At 42.3% G+C, this 6,239-nt stretch overlaps 1 pseudogene; it reads left to right on the top strand.

Annotated features, from left to right (window-relative positions):
• Nucleotides 1–569: 569 nt before the first annotated feature.
• LOC114083015 (thyroid receptor-interacting protein 11 pseudogene) lies at nucleotides 570–5,435 on the top strand (annotated as a pseudogene).
• The last annotated feature ends 804 nt before the right edge of the window (nucleotides 5,436–6,239 follow it).

The following is a 6,239-nucleotide window of genomic DNA, read 5'->3' as shown; positions in this document are numbered from 1 at the left end:
CACAGTATTTTGAAAACAGCCAGGAGAGTGAGTTAGCATATGGAGGACAGACTTTCAATAGTGTTAGGGACGTTAAGGTTGTGGAATGAATTGGTAACTGTAGTCAGAATGATCAATACAACTTTCTTTATTGCAGCAAATTGGAATCATTTGTAGGAAACCATGATTTCAGTGGTGCTTTGCAGGTCACAGTACTCTAAAAGGCTTCTTCATGAATATTGAAAATCCTAGGGTGTTAGGGCGGCCAAGTCCAGGTGGCAGGAGCAGCCCGCCCTGCTGGGGCGCATCACAAACGCTGAGGGCGGAGTCACCCAAGGGGGACAGCGGAAAGTCCAGGGAAGGAGCAGAGGCCCCCCGAGGGGTGACTGCGCCACTGGCAGCGAGTCCCCAGTGAAAGCCCAGGCCAGGGCTCTGCGTTACCAGGCAGAAGGCGAAGTTGGCGCGAGCCCCGCAGCGCCCGGATTTCTGAGGCTGAGGTCACAATCGACCCCGCAGCGCTCAAGGCCGTTCCATGGAGAGAGGTGGATGGTGAGAGGAGCGGGTTTTGCAGCGGCTCAGAGGTTGCAGCGATGTCGTCCTGGTTTAGGGGCCTAAGCTCTGGCTGGGGCCACTCCTTGCGTCAGGTGGGGGACAGCTTGGCTTCCCTCACCAGCCATATCTCCAGCTTCGCCAGGGACGCGTTTCTGGACGATTTAGAAGAGGTAGAAGCAGGTTTACCTCATTGTGGGAGAAAGGAAATTGAAGCTCCCCAATCTCCATTCACATCAAAGGATGGAAGACTTACAAAGGATTGTACTGATCGGGAAGAAAAGCACCAAGAAGCATCAGGGCTTCCCATAAAGCATCCCTCTGCACGTTACCGACATCAACTGCAACAGAGAGGGACAGAAGCCAGCCAACCTAAAGCAAGACAGATGGTGCGAGAGGATCACCTGTGGAGACCACAGTCACCTGCCCAATCAGTACACTCGGGAGCTGGTGGTACACCAATAACCACTGCACCGGCTCCATTCAGCTGTGGAATCAGTCGTCAGTTTTCACCTTTTCCTGATGGAGACATGCACTTTAGTGACATCATTTCATCACAACATGAAATAAAGAGCTTGTCAATTGAAGTTTCGAGGCTTGAATCTGAAGTCAGCCCCTGGAAGCATATTGGTCAAGCACAAGGAACACGTAATTCTGATCCAAGGGAAATCTGCAAACTCCAAAATACTATCAAGGTACTTGAAGAAAACCAAAGTCAGGACATAAATAATCATCAACATGAAATGCCAGCTTTGCAGAAGGCACATCAAGAGAAACTGGCAGAGGAAAGTTGCCGGCATGGAGAGGAATTACGTGACTACCAAGAACGAATTCAAGAACTTGCAAATCAGTCACAACAAGGTGACTCAGGGGTTACAGCCTGTGAGATGCAAAAAACTATTCAGGTTCTACAAACTGAAAACACCGAGTCGACGAAAAACATAGAAGAACTTGAGGATCAAATAAAAGACATCAATAAAAAATTATCTTCTGCAGAAAATGACAGAAACGTCTCGAACACAGAACAAGAGCAGCTCGGTGTGGAAAAGGGACAAATAATTGAGCAGTGTGAGAACTTGCAACTGGAATGCAGTAAATTGCAGCCTTCTGTGATGGAGCAGAGTGATACTGCGGCCAAAAAGGGAAAAATTCTCCCACAGAGTTCATCGGTGGAAGAAGTGCTCAGGCTGCAACAAGCCCTGTCTGATGCTGAAAAGGAAATAATGAGACTGAACGGTTTAAACCAGGATAACCGTCTGGCTGAAGACAATCTGAAACTGAATGTGCGTGTTCAAGTTTTAGAAAAAGAGAAGTCATTATTGAGTCAAGAAAAGGAAGAACTTCAGATATCACTGTCAACATTGAGCTGTGAATATGAACTAATTAAAAGTACAGCTTCAACAGACGTGAATTTGTGTGTACAATTCCATAACTTAAAACTTGGAGTCGAAGGAGCAAGAACTGAATCAAAGTATTAATGAAAAGAAAATGCTGATAGCTGAGTTGGAAGAACTGGACACTCAGAACCAGGAAGCAACAAAGCACATAATTTTGATAACAGATGAGCTATCCAAACAACGATATGAAGGAGACCTTGTAATCAAGAAATTGAAACAACTCAATCAAGAGAAGGATTTTGAAATCGCAAGCCTCAAAAAGAATATTGAGCAAATGGCTGCTGATCAAAAAGAAACTAAGGAACTTTTGGCATCTCATTTAGAAGACCAGGAGCAATTGATACAACGTATAAGTGAGAAAAAACTTTTTCTTGACAAACTCAAAGAACAAAGTTCAGAACTCCAAAAGGATTTAGATAAGTGTTCTCAGGTCTTAAGAGAAAATGAAACTTTAAGGCAAACCATAGAAGAAAAGGACGGAAGGATTGGATCCATGAAAGAAGAAGGAAATCATCTGCAAGAAGAATTGGAAAGACTTAGGGAACAGCAGCACAGAGCTGTCCTTGTGGCTGAGCTTGAAACCCTCCATAGTATCACAGAACTAGAATCTGAGGTATCTCAACTGAATTTCGTCAATAATCATCTGGAAGAGGCAATTAAACATCATCAGAAGATAATTGAAGATGAAAGACAGGGTAAAATGCACCTACTTCAGTCTTTACAGGAGCAGAAGAAGGAAATGAATGAATTGAAATACCAATATGAGCAGATGAATGCTGCGCATACCCAGTTATTTTTAGTAAAAGATGAGGAAATTAAGAATTTGCAGAAAACCATTGGACAAATAAAAGCCCAGTTGCCTGGAGACAGACATGAGACTCAAACAGAGAATTCCGATGTTCTTCGAGAACCGAAAGTTAAAGAAAGCCTTACTGTAGAAAATGGAGGTGAAAAACACAACCTATTGAAATCTGAAAATGAGACGTCAGTGAAAGGAATCAAAGAAGAACTTGAGATTAAACTTCTAAAAGAACAGAATGTATCTTTAACCAAGGAGATTCATCAGCTGTCCACAGATGAAGTTGGTAAACTCACTCAAATTATCCAGCAGAAGGATGTGGAGACACCAGCTCTTCAGGCTAGACTGTCTCCAGTTTCCCACCCCCAGGATGTCCTTTACCTTCAGCAGCAGCTGCAGACCTTCACCACGGAAAGAGAACAAGTCTTAGCCATTCTGAACGAGAAGGTGAAGGAAAACAGCCATTTAAAATCAGAACATCACAAAATGAAGGATCTAGTTGCTGTGGAAGAAGCAGCCCTCATCCAGATTCAGGAAGAATATAGAACATTGCCCACCCGATTTGTAAGCAGTGGTCAAGGTATGTTCAGTGGTCAAGGTATGTTCAGAATCTAAGACAGCAAGTTAAACAAATGGAGGAATGGAAACATCAGAAGGAGCTTCTTCCACTTCAAGCCCAAGCTGTGGTTGATGGTGAAAATCATTCTAAGTTAGAAGCAGACCACACCGGCCTCATCCAAAGTGATGAGCTGAGTGACACCAAATTAGGCCAGGATCAGCAGTGCACAGGGCAGCTTTGTAACGCCAAGGCCCTTCCTGTGGGAAAACTTGATAGTACTTCACCCCAGCTCTTGTCTGCTTCATCACTTAGCTCCCAGTCAGCAGAGGTCCAAGAGCTGAGACAGTCACTGCAAGAAAAAGATGCTACAATTAAGACTCTTCAAGAAAACAACCACAGGTTGTCTGAGTCCATGGCTGCTCTGTCGGAGATAGAGAGCAAAGGACATGAACAAACGGATTCGGAAATTAAACAGCTAAAGGCAAAGCAAGATGTGTTACTGAATTCACTTAAAGAAAAAGATCTCTTAATCCGAGCCCAAAGGGATCAGTTACTTTCTTCAAATGAAGAGTTCACCAACAAAGTGAGTGAAAACCAAGTATGGAGGCAAGCAGCCAAGATCCTCAAGGAGCGAGTATTCGTTTTAGAAATGGACATTTCCAAACTCAAAGCGGAAAATGAAAACATAATAGAAATATCCAGAGGAAAGGAAATGGAGTGTCAAGCATTACAGGAGACCAACATGAGGTTCTCTGTGATGCTGCGAGAAAAAGACTTGCAGCTGGAGACTATGAAGGAGAAAGCTCATGCCTTTGAGCAGCCGTTACAAGAAAAAGAAGAGGACAAGTGTGGGGAGTTCAGTCATCTTGCCACTGCAGTTGAATCAAGGCAGGAGAAGACCATTATGTTTCAGCAAAAGACAGATCAAGTCATCTTGTGTCTGAAGCAAAAACAGATGGAGAACAGGACCCTCCAGCACGAGGTTCAACACTTACATGACAAAGAATTACGCTTACACCAGGAGCTAGAGAGACTACGCAGCCATCTTTTGGAATCAGAAGATTCTCACACCCGGGAAATTTGGGCTGTGGAAAAAAGGGAGCTTGAACTGAAAAAGAAAGTCATGCTGTTGGAGGAAAAGCTAGTTTCATCTTCGACTACAAGTCATCAAGCCAATGTGCAGATAGAGTCCCCGCAGGAACAGTTGAGGATGGAATCCCAACAGAGGGATGAGAAGGCACTGCAATTTCTGCTCTCCCAGGAAGGAGGAACGCAGTCTGCCCTGTCATTAAGTAACCTGCAAACGGTTCAAGAGCATTTCCAACAAGAAGAAAAAGCTATGTGTCCTGCAGAATTCAAGAAAGAACAGAAGGAAAAGGCAGAAAAAGTCGAAGGAGAAGCATTATTATCACTACAGGATGAAGCAAATGTTGTGTCTGATTCAGCACCCAGACAGTTAGATCTCAAGGAAGAACAGACTGGAGAACTTACAAAACAAAGTGAGCTCCTGCAAGAAATGCTGGACGATACACCAAAGAAATTGATGAACATGACAAGCAGCACAGAAGGAAAAGTGGACAAAGACCTCCTGAGAAACCTTTTTATCGGTCATTTCCGCACACCCAAAAGTAAGCGTTGTGAAGTGCTCCGGGTAATCGGAAGGATCCTGGACATTGAAAAGGGGGAAATGGAGCACTTGTTGAAAGAAGATTATGGAGGTGTTACCACGTGGATGCCTGGTTGGCTTGGAGGAGGACCCAAATCTGTCCCCAGCACACCTTTGATACCAAGTCAGCAATCTGTGTGGAAGAGTTCTTTTTCAGAACATTTTGGTTAAGTTTCTGGAAATGGAATCTCATCCAGCTGTTCCACCACCCAAACTTTCTGCTCGTGCCATGGAACTGTAGATTCACCAAGAAGAAGAAAGCAAGGTGCAAAGGTGCCGGGAAGTGGTAAAGAGGCAGCAGAAGTCAGAGCCACTTACTCACCTAGCTGGACTTGGACCTAGTGGACCTGGGCATCTTCTCTGGAACCCTTCGCAGATGTCATGCCCACCTTTACACCATTGCCAGTGTCCCCAGACCATCCTGCCAGGGTTGTACTAAAGGACCTTTTAAAGCCATACGTGACTCTGAAGCCAGAGATGATGTAGAACTTTAAAGAAGCCAAAACTCTGTACTTTTTGAGAGTGGCCTTTTGGAAAAAGTGTCATGTATTTGTAGACAAAAAGAGAAAGAAAAAAGCTGATGTATATAGAGCTACTAGGTATTTTGTTTTCCCTTTTTCTCTTTCTTTTTTCTTTTCTCTTTCTTTTTTCTTTCTTTCTTTCTTTTTTTTGATGTATAGCTTAAAAATTTATTTTGTTTGCTGTAGCACTTTTTGTTTATAATTTTATTTTGATGTTATGATGTAATCATCAACAATAATCAATTCTAATGTACTTTGTGAGCAACTGTACAGTGCAGCAGTAGTGAACCATTAGCTCCAACCTATTTTTTTAATTCACCTTTCTAGATGTTAATGTCCAGAAAGAAGACCATTTTTATAAATCAAAATGAATGTAGAGTGACACACAATTTTCAGTGGAAAAGTTAATTTGCAAGGATGTATCATTAAATATCGGGACTGTTTACGTACTTTTCTGGGCTCTAAAATAATGCTTATAAACACATTTTTAAAACCATTTGACAGCAAGGAGGAGAAATGGGGAGAAATAAAATCATATAACGTTTTCAAAGATGAAATACTGGGAAAAACCTTTTTCATTTTGTAAATTAAGGTAAAAGATAAATCAAAAGTTTTTAGCTGAAGTTAGGAGAAGTCAGAGAAGAGAAAAAGCAGATTATATAAGAAACACTTCTCTGACACCTGTAATTTCTAAAACCATTAAGAACATTTTTATTAAAATTAATTTAAATAAAATTTAATAAAAATTAAATGATAATTCAGTAAAAAT

Source organism: Marmota flaviventris, chromosome 3, assembly GCF_047511675.1.
Source record: "Marmota flaviventris isolate mMarFla1 chromosome 3, mMarFla1.hap1, whole genome shotgun sequence".
NCBI classification, from domain to species: Eukaryota; Metazoa; Chordata; class Mammalia; order Rodentia; family Sciuridae; genus Marmota; species Marmota flaviventris.
The sequence above is the reverse complement of the archived record's forward strand: the minus strand, read 5'-3'. Positions and strand labels throughout refer to the sequence as shown.